Source organism: Arvicola amphibius, chromosome 9 (genome assembly GCF_903992535.2).
Source record: "Arvicola amphibius chromosome 9, mArvAmp1.2, whole genome shotgun sequence".
Taxonomy (NCBI): domain Eukaryota; kingdom Metazoa; phylum Chordata; class Mammalia; order Rodentia; family Cricetidae; genus Arvicola; species Arvicola amphibius.
In genome coordinates this window covers 40,291,353-40,308,600 of record NC_052055.2, presented here as the reverse complement: position 1 = coordinate 40,308,600, position 17,248 = coordinate 40,291,353, and the positions used below count along the sequence as shown (strand labels likewise).

The following is a 17,248-nucleotide window of genomic DNA, read 5'->3' as shown; positions in this document are numbered from 1 at the left end:
GCAGTTGGGTGCTGCGGGGTGAGCAGTTGGATTCAGTTGTTTCTCCTAGATTTGGACTTTTCAAAACCTGGAGGATCTCGACATAGTGAGAATATTTCCCAGGTTTCAGTCTACGCTTTTGTTATTTGGTATATTTATTTATTTATTTATCTATCTCATTGGTTTTGGTTTTGAGTTTGTCTTTAAATTCCCTTTTCTCATTTTACCCAGTTTTCTTTTTATTAACGTCTTTTCTTTATCATTTTCTTATGTTCTTGTGTGATTTACATATTTAGTGATACATATTAACTGGTTTTGATGAGAAATTTGACCATGACTTCCCGTATCTGCCTGTATTGCATTTTGATCATATTTACCTGCTCTATTTCACTTACCCACCCTTTGAGTGTGACAAGAGCTTCCAAATGAGAAAGGCTGTTCCCCCTGCTTCTTCATGACCCCTAGGAAACAAAATGGGACACTTGTGCTTGTGGAACTGGAATATTTGAAGTAATACTTTCTCTAGTCCCAAGATTTTCTTGAAAAGGCATTTCATTTATTTGATGACCGATTATAGGAATTACCTATAATGTTGTATGTATTCTATACCATGTGTCAGTTTGTGTGTGTGTATGAATCCTAATGTTCCTGCGTGAAGATATCTTGAACATAAAGTATGGTCTTCTTAATGTGGTGTTGAACTTGGTGTGAGCTATCTCTCATTAAGAATTATCTCTCATTAAATGTTTTCTAGTCTGTGTTAGTCAATTACATTGCCAGACATTGGGCTCTTATTAAGTCTTATTTACTTGGTTTGAGAATATGGGTAATGCATCTTTTATAAAAAAATTTGAAAATATTCCTTCCCTCATGTTGATAGGCTACTGAAATATTTGGGGAACATTGCTATTCGAAGTTAAGATTATAGAATCCATCAGTGAATTGGTCACTGTAAAGTCTTTCTTTATGCTCAATAATTTCATAGTGTTTTGTCTAACTTTATTTCCTAGACTTATTTTTTGTTTTGACTCATTATTTCACTCCTTCCTGGATGTATTTTCTTTTTTTAGCACACGAGAGAGGGAATGGTCAGAGGTTACAGAACAACAATGTAGCTAGGGCATATCTTTCCTTGAGACTAAATGTTGTTTGTAATGATTGACACTCACTGTGTATCTGGAGTTTTACTCCAACCTGACAAGGTTAAGTCTCCATGAGTTTCAAGGTTTCTATGAGAAAGGGAGTTGCTGCAATACTAGGAAGCAGGCTTGGTTAATATGAGACCTAAGCTACATGTCAGAGGATGGGATCTGGAATTTAGGTTAATTGAAAAGCTCATTGATTTTATTCAGGAGTGGGTAAGAGCAATATGGTCAATGTGTGACTGTGGCAGCAATGACTCTGTCTTGACTCCTGGGAAAGTAAGGGGTGGGTTGGGGATGGATAGCAGCCCTCTCTGCTAAGGGCATTTGTCCTTGAGGGATAGAATGTGAACTGAAAAATATTTTTAAAAAACAACTGTTTTTTTTTTTAAAAAACTGAGCTTTGATTGGTCCATTGAATGTGACATCACATGGAGTTCTTGATATTAGCCAATAAAAACTCACTGCCTGGACCGGTTGTGTCTGTACTTCAGAGAATCGGTTGGTTGGTGGGAGAGCAGTTGGACTCCATTTTTTTCTCCTACACTTGGTCTTTTCCCCAACCTGTTGTAACTGGACATAGTGAGTTTGTCTCCCAATTTTCAGTTATATTTGGCATTTATTTATATATTTACATTATTGGTTTGGGTTTTAATTTTTTCCTTTACCTCCTTTTTCTTCATTTAAAATTATTTTCCTTTTATTGACTTGTTATTTTTGGCTGTGTTCTTCTGCATTTTATAAAGTTAGTGATACATATTAACTGTATAGGATGAGGAATTTGATAATGATTTTGATATCTGTCTGTGCTCTATTTTAATCATGCTTATCTGCTATATTTCACTTCCCCACCCATTGAATTTGACAAGTGCTTCCCATTATACAAACGTTCTCCCCCTGCCTGCTCATGATATGTGGGAAACAAATTTATGGGAAACTTTTGTTTGTGGAATTGACATTCGTAATAACTTTCTCTAGCTCCAAACTATTTCCTGAAAAAGACATTTCATTCCATTGATGTCTGATTACAGGACTTAGTCTGCTATGCTCTTTGACATCTTGTACCTGTGGACTAATCCTTGGTGTTCCTGGTTAGAGACATCTTGATCATGAAGTACGGTCTTATTACTACGTTGTTGAACTGATGTGAGCTGTCTGTTACTCTCATTCAGGATTTTCCAGTCTGTCAGTCAAGCATATTGCCTGCCTTTAGGATCTTTTTAAAATGTCTTATATGGTTTGAGAATTAGGGTAGCACTTCCTTTATGAAAAAAGTGTGAAAGAGTCCCTTCCTTGGTTTTATGGACTACTGAAATACATGCAGATCATTGCTGCGAGTTGTTGAGATTGGAGAAGATGATTTCCAGTTTGTTGGTTTATACCCTGGGCTTTAGGTGTGCTGCTTTGCTTTTTATTTATTCTTCTTTCCTGCAGTATATCCTGACTGCATCTTCCTGTCCCTCCACTTCTCCCATTTGCCCCACACCTTCTCTGTCTTCCTGATTCACTGTTTCTCTGTTTCCCTTAAGAAAAGGGCAGGCTGCCTAGCAATCTCAACTGACCGTGCCATAAAAAATTAAGATTATATTAAAATTTTTGCCTTTGTTCAAGGGGTATTTTGTGCTTATATTATCTCTTTCATCATTGAATATTATCCAATTTTCAGTTTTGAAAAGTCAGTCTTTTATTTCCCTTTGGTTTCTTTTTTCTTGTGTAAAACACATTTTCCTATTTATTAGAGATAATAATTGTATATGATATATTACATACTGTATTCTATATACATAAATTGTATGATATGCTATATATTATGTAATATTTAACATAATTTTGTTATTGTAATTATATAATATATAGTATAGAATATATTATGTGTGATATATGCTATATATTGTAATAATTTGAAACACTGGATATATAATAATATATGCCAATTATAGTATTATAATGTAGAAGTATACTAGTTTATTTTAAGAATCTATTTTATTATATACTTATAATAGTTACAATTATATAATAAGTATTATATATGTTTCACTAATACACATATAATTTATAGTCATTACAGAGAAGCAATTGCATGATACAGATTCCTTAAATGCCTGTACTGTACTTTGATCGTATTTCCCTGCACTGTTTCAGTGCCCCTGCTACATCTTTATGACATATACTATGACTTTACAATAGCTCAGCCCCTACCTTCCTCATGACCCAGAAGGGACAGAGGAGACAAAGTAGATCCTACTTCTGTTTGTGAACCAGCTTTGTTTCAGGGAAAACCATATCTAGTGTTAGCTCTTTCCTTATAACACAACCGTTCACCAGGCACTGTGCTGAGTGTGGACCTCACAGTCTCCGTCTATGCTGTGCTGTTGATCAGTTAGTTTGTTACAAATGTTACTTCAGCTCCTGGGTGAGGCCATTCTGACCCTTAGTGTATTGCTGAGATGGATGTGCAGTATCAAGGACTCTCATTAAAGATTTCACATCTATATTCATCATGGAAAGGAGCCTACACTTGCTCTATTCATTGAGTTTATTTGATTGTAGGATCAGGGTAACATTGGCACAGGGATGAGTTCCATGTCGTCCTTTGCTTTCTCTTTCTTGAATTATATTCTATAATCCTGGTCTTCATTCTTCTGGAAAGTTTTGAATGATTCAGGGAATTCATGAGATTGGTCTCTGCCTTATTTGGAGCTGTTTTCATTGCCAGTCAAACTTGTTGCTTATGATGCATGGGTTTGTGTTTTTATTTTATATAATTCAATATTCACACATGTCTAGGAATGCCTTTCATATGTTCTAAAATCCTGATGTATAAAACTGTACCATCCCTGAAAGACCCTCTGAACAGAAGTTCTGTAAGTTACAACATCGATTTTCTATAAAGTAATTTGAATCTTCTCACTCCTGATCAGTGTTTAGGAGGGGTTTGCATGTGACACAGTTTTGAAAATAACTCGCTCTTCACTTCAGGGATCTCAGGGTTTTTCCTCCCATGCCCACTTCACTGATTCCTACTCTGAACTTTCCTATGACTCTTCATCTACTGCAGTGGGTTTGGGTTCCTCGTATGTTTATAGTTTTGAAGAGCATCGTTAGGTCGTTGGGGATATCTAGATTACACGATAGAGAACTGAACGCTATAAACTTCCGGCCTAAAACTGCATTGATTTCTTTCTTTAGAATTGTGTGATTCTGAAATTTACCACAAGATAAAGTGGTTGAAACTCATCACAACACCATGGCCAGCAACATGGAAGAGGACACTCTTGAAAAGGATTTCAAGATCCTACTATCCCTAGGCTGTGGTGCATTCGGGGAGGTGAAGCTGGCCTGCCACCTGCCCACTCAAACACGAGTGGCTGTCAAGGTGCTTGAGAAAAACACCAACAGTGTGACTGACATCAGCACTGAAGTAAACATCCTTCAGTCTTTAGAACACAGGAACATTGTTCGATTTTTTCACATGATCGACACGCTGACAACCACGTACGTGATCATGGAGTACGTGGCAGGAGAAGATCTGGAGAGCTGCCTCAGGACACTGGGCTGTCTAGAGGAGGAGGAGGCCAGAGCGATTTTCCGGCAGGTTGCATCAGCAGTGCACTTCCTCCACCAAAGACGCATCGCACATCGAGACATTAAATTAGAAAACATCCTACTCGATGCAGCAGGCAATGCAAAGCTTTGTGACTTTGGTATGGCAATTGAAACCACAGAGGGGCAGATGTTGGAGGAGATCTGTGGCTCCTTGCTCTATTGGGCCCCAGAGATCTTGGCAAGGAAACCGTACGATGGACTGGCAGGTGATATGTGGAGCCTGGGCATCGTCCTATACACCCTGGTCACAGGGCATTTTCCATACGTAGAAACCACCATGGAAGCTATGCACAGGCTCATCACCACCACGATGTGTCCCATTCCTTACCATTTATCAAAACCCTGCCATATTATAATTGCGAGATTACTCATGGTCCCCACCTGGTACAGAATAACAATATGCCAGCTTGTGGAACGACCATGGCTGGGCCCCATTCAAGAGCATGTACCACCTGCCACTAAGGAACTCCTTCCCAGGGTCGTGGAGGCTATGTGTACTATCGGCTATACCTGTGAAGAGATTGTTTCTTCCCTAAAGCACAGGCAGCCAAATAATTTAATAGCCACCATGAATATCATCAAATACAACCTGAGCTGTGGAGATAGCCATATGCAAAATAAGACCTGGTTAAATGTGACCCATGCAGCTCCCCTTAGCCTCCCTGTCGCCTTGAAGAGGAGAGCTAGTGAACCAGCTCTTCCTGCTGGGAACACCCAGCAACACAAAGAGGGTTTGGAAGAAAGGGTCAAGAGGTGCAGAAGCTGTACCACACCCAAAAGATCCTGCAGCCTGGAGGTGATGCCGTGTGCAGGTAACACAGTCCCAGAAAAAGATGCCTTTATGGCTGATGTCATCAACTCTACTCCAGAGAACACTGCAGACAACAGGAATTCTGTTGACTGTCTGCCTGACAATCTCTGCTACCCAGAATCTACTCTGGATGGAACTTTCACTGGGTTTGTGAACATGGGCTTCACAGAGGAACCATCCACGGAGGAAAGCATCCCCAGTGACCAGTCCCAGGTGGCACCCACAACATCTGGATCCAGGCCAATCCGAGGCTGGAAACTGGTGAGGAAGCGAATTTCCCAGGCACTGAGAGCCCTGTGCTGCTGCTGCAGCTGCTGCTGCCGTCACCTGCCCACACCCCGGTGAGTCCTGAATCCTTGTGTCAGGGGCATCACAGGAAAAAGAGGACAGTGGAGATCTACGTGGAGTGCAGTGGTTTGGTCACCCAGAATTCCTCCCTTGTATTTTCACAATATTGTTTCAATGTCATTTCTAAATGACAAGTTGAACCCACATACAAGGCACAGAAATTAAGATGTCTAGTACATTAGATGACACAGTTTCACAGCTTCCTGTTCATGTAAATACACGGAATGCTGCGCCAGAAGCAGATAGCGTACCATATTGACCACTGGGTGGGAAGGAAGGGAGGGGATTTTGGATGAAGGGGACAAAGTTTCAAAATTGAGGAGTTGGTCGGGGAACCAGTCACCAAACATTCCTCTGTCACAGTCGCTAACGGGTACTTTCATGTTTCTTTCTGCATTGAAGTGTGGAAATTGAGATGGTCTAATAGAATTCCAGCCCTGGGGAGGAGTGACTGCCAATGAAGGGGGCCAGGACAGACCTCCAGAGTGCCAGTCCCTCCAACCCAGGCCAAGACTCCTGCATCCATCCTCCATCTACTGGGAATCAGCTGCGAGTCTGCATCTCCTTCAGCTTCTTCCAGCTCCAGCACTGCTGTTGTACAAAGAGGTGGTCATAGGGCACAGCTTCCCAATGACCCTCTACCTCCCTAGCTTTGGTTGTGCTTGTGAGGCCACTCACACTGCATGTAAAACAGCTGACTCTACAACCAGGCATGCCTTTATACCAATCTGGGCTGCTCTCATCTTGATGACTCTAACCTCTCCAACTTGTTCTCTGACTGTCTTCTGGAAAGGACAGCGAGACCTGTGTAAGTCTCTGGAGGAGGGAGATGGGTGAAAGGAGATAAAGGGGACGAATTGGGAAACAGGATCGAGACAGGAAAAGGGGAAATGAGAGGTGATGTAGAGTAAGGAATACAGTCTGTCCTGAGGAACTTCTATCAACAAATGACATGAAAGAGATGGGTGTACTCTCCTGTTACAGGGTCTCTGGAGAAGCTAGAGCAGGGAGAAACCTCCCCTGAAGAGCATATAGGGATGTCTAGGAACAGCCAGCAATGATCATGACAGGGCCTCCTCTATGGTTCAGTGTGTGTCAAGGCACACATGTAGGCTGTTGCCTTGGAAATGTCATTCTGATCTTTCGTACTGAGCTAGGGTGTGGCAGGAGCAAAGGGAGGCCTATTGGTCAGTGGATTCCCATCTGTCTCAGTGCTGAGAAACTGCTGTCTGTCAAAGTCACTGGAGAGGGACTTTGATTATTCCCTCGGTTTTTATTGAGGGAAAATGAGATGACCTATTTGAAATACTATCTTGGGATGTAACTGGAAGGATCAGGTAAGAATGCTGTGTCCTGTGTGATGGTATGTCAGGACTACAGGTTCTGGTGTCCATCTTCCCGTTATAGATTCTCAGTTCCACCTCACTGCTGCCCTGCAGTATAGTTGGGCATCCCTGCGAACTCACATGCAACACCAACACTGAAGGACGCCCTCCCTTGTGTCATGGATCCTGTGGGACCAGGCTTCCCCAGCATCTAGTAGCCGGCCTCTCTCGACAGGACAGATTTCACAGAGGTCTCAGGCTCAGTCCTCTGTGATCTCTCCATCCCTGCCAAACTGATTTCTGTCTGTCTTAGGAAGAACTGCAGGAACTGTAATAGCAGTGGGGGAGGGAGAAATGGGGGAGGACCGGGGAAAGCAAGGTGCTGAGGAGAAAGGGGAAATGAGAGGACCCATAGAGAGAGGGCCAGTGTCTGTCCTGAGGAGCTGACCTCTAAATGATTCAGGAGAAAGAAGGTTTTGCTGCTCAGGGATCTTGAAGAAATAAGACCAGGAACAAGTGTCTCCCGCAGTGCAGAGTGGGAACTCTGGTTTCTTGCCAGCCATGAGGGCAAAAGTCTCTGCTCTGAAGGTTTTGGCATGTGTCAAGGTAGAAATGTGTGAGGCGGTCTTGGAAAGGCCTTCCCGACTGGGGCTACTGATGAAGGGTTTCTCAGGACAGAAGGCTGCTCCATCATAATTGGAGTCCTCCCTTGGCACTGTCTGACATGGCCATGTCTGATGGGATCTGTGTCTTTGTCCTCACAGGCTCCTTCATCCATGTTTTCCATGTTGCCTCCCATCGCCTGATCCACGAATCTGGCATCATTTTTCCTTCTTGCAGAGGGATTTATAAGTTAAATTAGACATCAAATTACCATTGCTCTGCTCCAACGTGGGAATGTAAGTACGTCATGCCAGGCCCAATTTTGAGTTCTGCCTTCACAAGGCCAGCAGCCAGGGGACTTCTCTATGACCAATGCCCACCACAGGGGCATGTGCACAAGGAAACCTTGGTCATCGTGGAGCTCCTGATGACAGCCAGCGGTGCAGTGTGCAGACTGGTGAGTGTGGGGTCTGAACTGTTTTCCAGGACACCTTCCAGGAAGGGAGCAGCTCGCTGAGTTGCCAAGGGGAACCGAACTCAACGGGTAATCCAGGGCCCAATCTGTGCCCATCACCACCTGAAGGTAAGATTGAGTACAGTAAGTATCTGTTTGTGGTAGAAGAGGAGTTTCTGAAGCCTGGTCCTGATGTCGTGAAGAAATGGATCCCATGAGGTGGCCTCTGCCAGCACCCCTAACACAGAGGGAAAGTTCCCATTGACTCACTTGACTGAAGAGCAATGGGAGGCTGAGAGACTGCGGAGGTGTGGCAAGGGAGGAACCATCTTCTCTGTTGTACTTGGCATCCGGCTTCCATGCTGACCATCTGACCTTTTAGCTAACACTGGTGCATATTGAAGATTTGGCCTGATCTTCACCCCAGCAGGACAGTAGCCAGCTTGTGCGGTCAGGTACTTTCTATAAGCCTGACGAACTGGTGAGTCTCACATACACAGAACAAAAAGCAGATGCATACGGGGTGAGAGCAACTTTCAGTGTGTGGGCATCAGCTGTGGTCAGGTCTTGTTTCTGTTGCTTATTGGTGAAGCCAGGGCTGTGAAATGGTTGAGGGTTCTGTTGAATTCTGGAAATGAGGTAGAGGAATTTCCTGAATCCACATTTTATATTTTCTGTTTTCAGACTGGATCTCACTATATAGTCCTGGCTGTCCTGAGACTATCTATGCAGAGCACACAGATCTCAAACGCATAGAGATCTACCATGTAGCCCTGCCTCGTGAGTGCTGCATTACAGATGCACACTGCCATGCCTGGTTCAACAGCTGTATGGCGTCAATGGTAAGTTCCTCCAAACATCTGATGCAGGATCGTACCAGTTCTGTGCTTTTTTTTATCTTGACAGGACTGAACTGAAGGTACTTTCATCCATGATGGACTAGGAACAGGGGGCAAGGTCCACATCTAACCTTCAGAATAGAAGTCTATGTCCAGCATGAACAGACACCTGGAGGTAAGGAGTGCCATCAGGAGTTCTTCTGTGGACATAAGTCAGTGGCCTGGGGACATGTACCATTGCTGACACATCCTTGGGGTCTAGGCACAGAGTATTAAAGTCTATGCACCAACCGTGTTTTTACAGAATCTCCAGTGAAGTCGCGGCACAAGTCATATGACTTCATCCTGACCAATCAGCAGAGTCCAGATCGGTTTCCTGGCGTGACTGAGTTCTATCCATGTGGGCCATGAGAACAAGGCTGAGGACTCAAGGTTTGTCACTGAGGCACTGGGCTCCTGTCTTGGGATTTTGAAGTTAGAGCTTTCACTCTAAGGACACCAGTGATAGAGGCAGCACATGAAGCCACAAATTCTAGATAGGACCTTCCAGTCCTACTCATCCAACACAGATAGAGGCTCCTTGGCTGCTAGCTTCCACGGCTGGACTTGCTCATGGATGCCCCTGTGATTTCTTTACTTGGTTTGGGTTGGTATTTTGGCTATTGAACCTTCTTCATCCTTGCTGTCTAGTGAGGATCCCAGAGCTGCCGATACTGAACAACTTGGACTCTGCAGCACATGCTGGACTCTCCGTGCGGGTAGAGGTGATCATTCCCCTCCCCAGGACATTGTGGACCATCCCTGGGGGACCACTGTCCTACTCCATGTCCTCAGTGTTCTGTCATTCATTTTCCGGCGCTACAGACCTCCAGATTTTCCATATGAGAGAATACAGTTCTCTTTGACATTTGGGACTTGCGTGTCACACATAAAACAGCCATATTAAGACACATATCAATTCTGGAAAATGTCACAATTTGACTCTTGCTGCTGAGCATGTGCTCTTTCCCCATATCTTCAGATAGTTATGCCATCATTTTTTTCATCAATTTTTTATATTTGAAACTGTCGTCTGTCTTTTGCAATTGTCCCATTAACTTGTTTCCCTGTGTGGATGTGTAAATTTACAAGTCTGACATCAGAATCTCCAGTCCCACAGTTCTCCCTGCTTCTAACTAAAGTGACATAGTTGAGCTGGAAATAGAACCAGAGGATGAGAGACAGAGGCTGCAGAGGCAGCAGGAAAGAGTTTGCAGAGAAGGAGTGTGGATGGGGTGGAAGAGACAGAGGGGAGGAGCCATGGGGAGAGAGATGCTCAGTGGGTAAGGAGAGTGGAGACTGAGTGCTGCATGTTTCAGATTTTCCTCAGAGCCCCTCTCACGTGTCCTTCCTGTTTAAAGTGATGAGCTCTGTACATCAGGAGACACCGCGTGGAGATTGCAAGTGTGGCCTGAGACTCAGAAGCAGGAGCATTGGAGGAATTCCAGATGGCAGGGTGCCCACCTACCCAGCATAAAGGGTCTCTGTCCAGCAGGAGAGGAGGTAAGGCATTTACAATAGGTTTCTCCCCAGGACACCATTTTGTCAAGGGAAAATGGCCAGGGCTGGACTTTCAAAGCATCGTTGTCAGAGGGAAAGTTGAGCCAATACCATGTCCAAGTTGCCCGTGAATGTACAGACCCCTGTGGACCAGTCTGCAGGGAAGTGCCTGAGCAGAACTCATTAATCTCCCCCATTCCTTCAGGCTTCTGGTCCTAGTGAAATGTTTTCCACATGAAGACAAGGGAGCTGCTTCTCCTTCATCTCCCTCTGCCCCCTGTGATTGTGTTTGCCGCCTTCATTTATCCTGGATTCTGCCCATCGGAAAAGACACAGTCACACTGGGTGCGGCTCTGCTTACTATGTTTGTGAAGGAGCCTCACTGTAGGGAGTTTAATCAAAACTGTACTTTTCTCCTGACAGGAAAGTGACCTTCGGCTGGAGGAAAATGGGCATCACTTTGGAATGCTGGAACTTTGCTCCTCTTTGGAAGTGAGTAGGGCTTCCCTAGCCTAGGACATAGGGTCCAGAGGTGAGGCCAGCACTCTCACATCTACTTTATACCCAGGTACCATTGGTCACAGGGGCCAGTCCTTGTTGACCATCGAGCTAGGACACTCAGCTCAGCTGTCTTCTTGCTTGTCTGGCTGTGCTAATTGTCTAAAGTGTTGTCAGGTGCACCTGACAGACAGATTGCTCCTCCATGCAGTAAAGGATGGGGTTGAATGACAAAGCTCATCTGTGGGCTACACATGGCTAAAGGCATCACTGACTGCCACGCCTGCATGGCCTGGAACCAAACCCAAGAGAAGGAAGTCAGGATTCATGAAACGTCACACCGACTGAATGAAGCCAGAACCCGAAGCCCTTTATTAGAGCATGGGGAAGTTTTTATACCCGACCCATTACAGGAAGCAGGCCCAGCCACATGGTAGTCTCATCATAGGACCAGGAGGTCAGGGCAGGGGCAACACGTTCCCAGGAAGTTTGGCCTGGGTAAACAACTCAAAACATGGAACTATGATGGAGGACTCTCATTGGTTAATTAAGAAACTGCCTTGGCTTAGGAGGGTGGAGTAGACAGAACAGGAAGAAGGAAGTGAGGTAGATGGCTCAGACAATTGCCCTGCCTCTCCTCTCTGGGCCAGTCACCATGAAGCCAGCCACCAGGTCAGACATGCTGAATCCTTCTCGGTAAGACACCACTTCGTGGTGCTACACAGAGTATTAGATATGGGTTAATCAAGATGTGAGGAAGAGGCTGAAACTAATAGGCCAGGCAGTGTTTAAAAGAATACAATTGGCGTGTTGTTATTTCGGGGTATAAGCTAGCCAGGCGGCCGGGAGCCGGGCAGCAGGAACGCAGCCCACAGCCCAATCATTACAGAACTAGGGTTGTTTTCAGAAGCTTGGTACAAAAGAGCAAAAGGTCACCAGTGGGAGAGGAGTAGGGTAGAGGCCAGACTAAGAGATCCCAACATCTCCCCAGAACTATAAAATAAAATGAAGACTTCCTGTCTTAGGATAGGAGACCCTTACCCATCATTGAGAGGCCTCTTCCCTGTCTTAGGCAGGCCTCTACCTGTGGAAGTTGCCCGTCATGGGAAAATATTTAGCGTTTCTGGAGCATTTGTAGCCGGACTTGAGATACTTCGGGATTACCAGAGGATAGACCAAGTGACACCTGCTGGGTGACCATCTTCTGGGTCTGAGTGGACCACATGAATTTGCATAGTATCCAAAAACAAAGGCCCAAGCCCAAAAGACCAAATATAGCTAAGGAGAGAGTTCCCGACCATCGCTGTACCCAACCCCCTATCTGCGCCATAGTATTCCGCCATTCTTCTGCAGATACAAGAGGGACTCTAGTATGGTTCAAGTCATAAATTGGATGTGACAGTTGAGTAGTCAATTAAGTTGCAATACCATGGTAGAAGCATTCTGTACAATAGAAGGTGTAACACAAACACTATAAAAACAAGACATTTGTTGTGTCAACCAAAGGGCGTCAATTTGTTCCTGCAGTACGGCAGCTTGCTGATTGAAATTCAGCATGCCTAGCTTTGTATGAGCATTAAGAACATTTTGAGATTGTAGCGCCTCGCTAACTTGGCTCACCAACTTATCCACAGTCTCAGCAACCACTGACGTCTGAGACATGGCGCGTCCAGCAACAGTGGCAGCTCTGGCGGATGTGGCGATAATGGCCACCACGGCGGCAGTTATCCCCAAGTCCTGTTGCTCTCGATAGAAGGTGCTTTCTGTCCGGGATCGATCGTCCTCTACTGGCAACAGAATCAACGCCAATACTCGAACCAAAAGCGCTGCTGCTGATTCATCCCAGCAGTTGCTAAGACTGCAGTTTCTGGAAGAACAATTAAGAGACTCCTTCTCCCCAAAAGTACTATTCCATAAAATGAAGAAAAGGGGAGCTAATACGCAGGCCTGAGATTGAATGGTGAAATTATGACCAGCAGTATAATTGACCTTTACGGATGTTTCAAATATATCATTTTGATTATATTTTGCAGTAGCATTAAAAGCAAGACCTTTCTGTAGCATTAGAAGGATGAGAATTCCTTTCTGCAGGTTGGTGACCGTACCACTGCATATCATTACTACTCTAAGCAAATCCAGATTTTGTGTGATGCACTCGCCCCAAAGCAATGCTTCTTTTAAATTAAAATAATGGGGTACCGCATCTCCTTCAATCCCACGATTTTACTGTACATGGCATTATTAGGAAAATCAGCTATGGATGCATGGCTAAGCACTACACAATGATTCACATTACCAGAGGCAGTTCCTGTGGTAAAAAAAAGTTGGTGGCATAAAAGGATGGAAATAATGGGCTAGCCTTATTCAACCGGCATCTGTATGGGCAGGTTCCTTACCAGGTTCCATACCATCTGCTTGGTCCATCTGGGAGTGGGTAGGCAAATGATCATCATGAAGAATACCCAAAGTGTCATGGCTTTATTGGATGGATACACCTCTCTGTTATTCAAAAGGGTTTGTCTGATCCTGGAGGGAAAACACACACGGCTCCCCTCATCCTGGCCAACAAGAAAGTTGGCTCCTTCCATTGGCCTGTGATTAGATCTTTCCATTGCACCAGGCCTAATGATTGTGATTTTTGCTGCCAGTGCCATTCCATTGCTGAGAGTCCTTGGCTATCAACTGTTAAAATTTTTAGAATAAATAAAATAGAGGCCAATTCAGTTGTAGGTGAGGATATATATTCCCCTCTTTTTATATTTTCAAAATATTGTTTTAGAGTCATATTTGCCTGTTCCACAATAGCTTGTCCTGCAGGATTATAGGGAATCCTAGTTTTGTGTATGATGTCAGAGTCTTAACAAAACGTTTGAAATCTGACACTAGTACAAGCTGGTCCATTATCTGTTGTATATATATCGGGGATCCCCATATATACAAAAGTTGCTAAACAATGGGCCAAAACATCCTTAATGCATTCCCCAGTATTTAAGGTAGCAAAACTGCTTTAGAATAAGTATCTAGAGAAACATGCATATATCTCAATGAGCCAGCAGAGGGAAGGTGAGTGACATCCGTCTGCCAAATGTTATTAGGCTTTAGCCCCCGAGGATTAACTCCAAGGTGTGGTGTATTATGATACGGGCCACAGTCTGGGCATTGAGAGGTAATTTTCAAGGTGGTGTCCTTAGAGCATCCAATATGATGCTGCAAAGAAGAAGCATTTAATGATAATTCTTTATGAAGTTTCAGAGTCTTTTCCTCAGGACTACTAAAGAGTATCGTGGTATGTCGATCTGCAAGATGATTACCCTCATCCAATCGTCCAGGAAGCAAGGTATGTCCTCTAACGTGGCTCACAAAGATAGGATCATGCCTACGCCATAACAAATATTGTAAACAGCATAGCTGCTGTTGAATGCGGGAAGTGGGAGGAACACAGGATGCGGTTTCTAAAGGAGCAATAATTTGAGAAAGAGAAATACTATCTGTATACAGATTAATAGGTTCTTCATTATATATTTGCAATGCTAGAAAACAAGCGATTCTGCCGCTCGAACAGAAACATCTCCCACTGATGTCGAAACATCTGTCCTTCGATCCCACCACTGAATATCCTTTACAGGAGCCGTCCGTGAATACAGTGCGCACTCCAGCAAGAGGGACAGAACGCGCCACACGAGGGAAATAATGGGATGGTTTTTAAACAAACTAAATAAAGCATGTTGGGGATAATGGCTATCAATCTGAGCTTTTGAGGATAGTAAGAACAGGGTCCAATCATCATTCTATTGTTGTAAATGTGATGGAGGACTCTCATTGGTTAAGAAGAAACTGCCTTGGCTTTTTGATAGGGCAGGATTTAGATAGGTGGAGTAGACAGAACAGAATGCTGGGAAGAAGGGAAGTTAGTCAAATCGCCATGCCTCTCCTCTCTGGGACAGTCGCCATGAAGTCAGCCACCAGGTCAGACATGCTGAATCTTTCCCGATAAGCAACCACCTTGTGGTGCTATACAGATTATTAATTATGGGTTAAACAAGATGTGAGAGTTAGCCCGTAAGAGGCTAGAGCTAATGGGCCAGGCAGTGTTTAAATGAATACAGTTTGTGTGTTGTTATTTCAGGTGTAAAGCCAGCCGAGTGGGAGCCAGGCAGGACGAAAAGCAAGCCTGCTCGTCTCAAAACTACATAAACGTGTCAACTGATCTTTATCATATGGAACAACCATTCTATCAGGTTGCTTGCCAAAAGTTTGAATGCTCATCTATCTTTCCATAATAGTTGTAATAATGAATCATAATACGGAGTTACCACTCTGGAAGGAGAGGCCGGCATGTGTACCCACATGATGGGACCCATTTGCCACAAAACTCCAGTTGGTGCAAAATGAGAGGTTCACACTAATAATTTTATGGGCTTATGATAATCTACCCTTTATAAATGCACCTGTTCTCTTCTTATCTTAATCTACCCTTTGTAAATGCACCTGTCCTGTACTTATCATATCCTACCCATGTAAATGTACCTGTCCTGTGCTTATCATAATCTACCCTTTGTAAATGCACCTGTCCTGTACTTATCATTATCTACCCTTTGTAAATGTACCTGTTCTGTACTTTGCATGAGCAATTTTAGAGCTCCTTTGGCTTTAGGAGTAAGCATTTGGGGGGATGAGGGGTCAGTATCCCCAGGTAAAACATCATATAATGGTTTAAGATCTCCAGACTTAATAGATAGTGAAGGGGCTAGCTGGGGACATCCCCTTGGACACCTGGCAACCCCTCTAAGTGTCAAGTCTCTTGCCAACCCTAAAATGCTCCCTTAATTAAGATAGCTTCTTCCCTGCTCCCATATCTGCCCTTCATCCATCTCAACCATCCCACTCCCCCCAAGTTCTCCCCAATCCTCCCCTTCTCCCTTCTCTCTCCCCCTTTCCCTTTCGATCCTCCCCACTCCTAGCCCCACGCTCCCAGCTTTTTCCCAGCAATCTTGTCTGCTTCTATTTTCCAGGAGGATCTATATATGTTTTTCATTGGGTTCACCTTCTTATTTAGCTTCTCTAGGATCACAAATTATAGGTTCAATGTCTTTTGTTTATGGCCCCAGAAGTTCCTTTATTGTATAGGATCATTGTGGGTATCCTGGGGTTTTTTTTCCATATAAAGTTGATTATTGTTCTCTCAAGGTCTGTGAAGAATTTTGATGGGATTTTGATGGGGATTGCATTGAATCTCTAGATTGCCTTTGGTAGAATTGCCATTTTTACTATGTTGAACCTACCAATCCAAGAGCATAGGAAATCCTTCCATTTTCTGGTTCCCTTTTCCATTTTTTCTTCAAAGCGTTAAACTTCTTGTCAAATAGATCTTTTACTTCCTTGGTTAGAGTTACCTCAAGAAACTTTATGATATTTGTGGCTATTGCGAAAAGTGATGTTTCTCTGATTTCCCTCTTTGCTTCTTTATCCTTTGTGTATAGGAGGGCTACTGATTGTTTTTTGAGTTGATATTGTATCCTGCCACATCACTGAAGGTATTTATCAGCTGTAGGAGTTCTTTGGTAGAGTTTTGGTTGTCACTTATGTATACTATCATATCATATGTAAATAACGAAAGTTTACTCCTTCCTTTCCAATTCTAATCCCATTTATTTCCTTATGTCGTCTTATTGCTATTGCTAGAACTTCAAGCACTATACTGAAGAGATATGGAGAGAGTGGACAGCCTTGTCTTGTTCCTGATTTTAGTGGCATGGCTTTAAGTTTCTCTCAAATTAATTTGATGTTAGCTGCCAGCTTGCTGTAGATTGCTTTTATTATAATTAGATATAATCTTTGTATCCCTAACCTCTCTAAGATCTTTATCATAAAAGGGTTTTGAATTTTTTCAAATGCTTTTTTAGCATCTAATGAAATGGCCAGTGTATTGGGATAAAATGAGAGTCTCGACTTCAGTTAGAGTTGTGTTTTTATAGTGGTAAGGGTGGAGGTGAGGGGCTTCTGAGGTTCAAGACTTATGGTTGGCTGACATTTGTCTAGGGGTGTCCTGGTGAGTGTGCTGGCAGATGATCCTAGCTACAACAGTTGGAACACTAGGCATTTCC

At 43.7% G+C, this 17,248-nt stretch overlaps 2 long non-coding RNA genes across 2 annotated transcripts in view; both read left to right on the top strand.

The window, feature by feature from the left end:
- The window catches only part of LOC119824066, a 40,603-nt gene that overhangs the window by 17,513 nt on the left and 5,842 nt on the right, over positions 1-17,248 (top strand). The gene's annotated exons all lie outside the window — the stretch shown is intronic.
- Positions 9,799-11,201, top strand: LOC119824067. Its single transcript, XR_005287020.1, has 3 exons — positions 9,799-9,871; positions 10,508-10,649; positions 11,070-11,201. It is a non-coding gene; the product is annotated as an uncharacterized LOC119824067 (long non-coding RNA).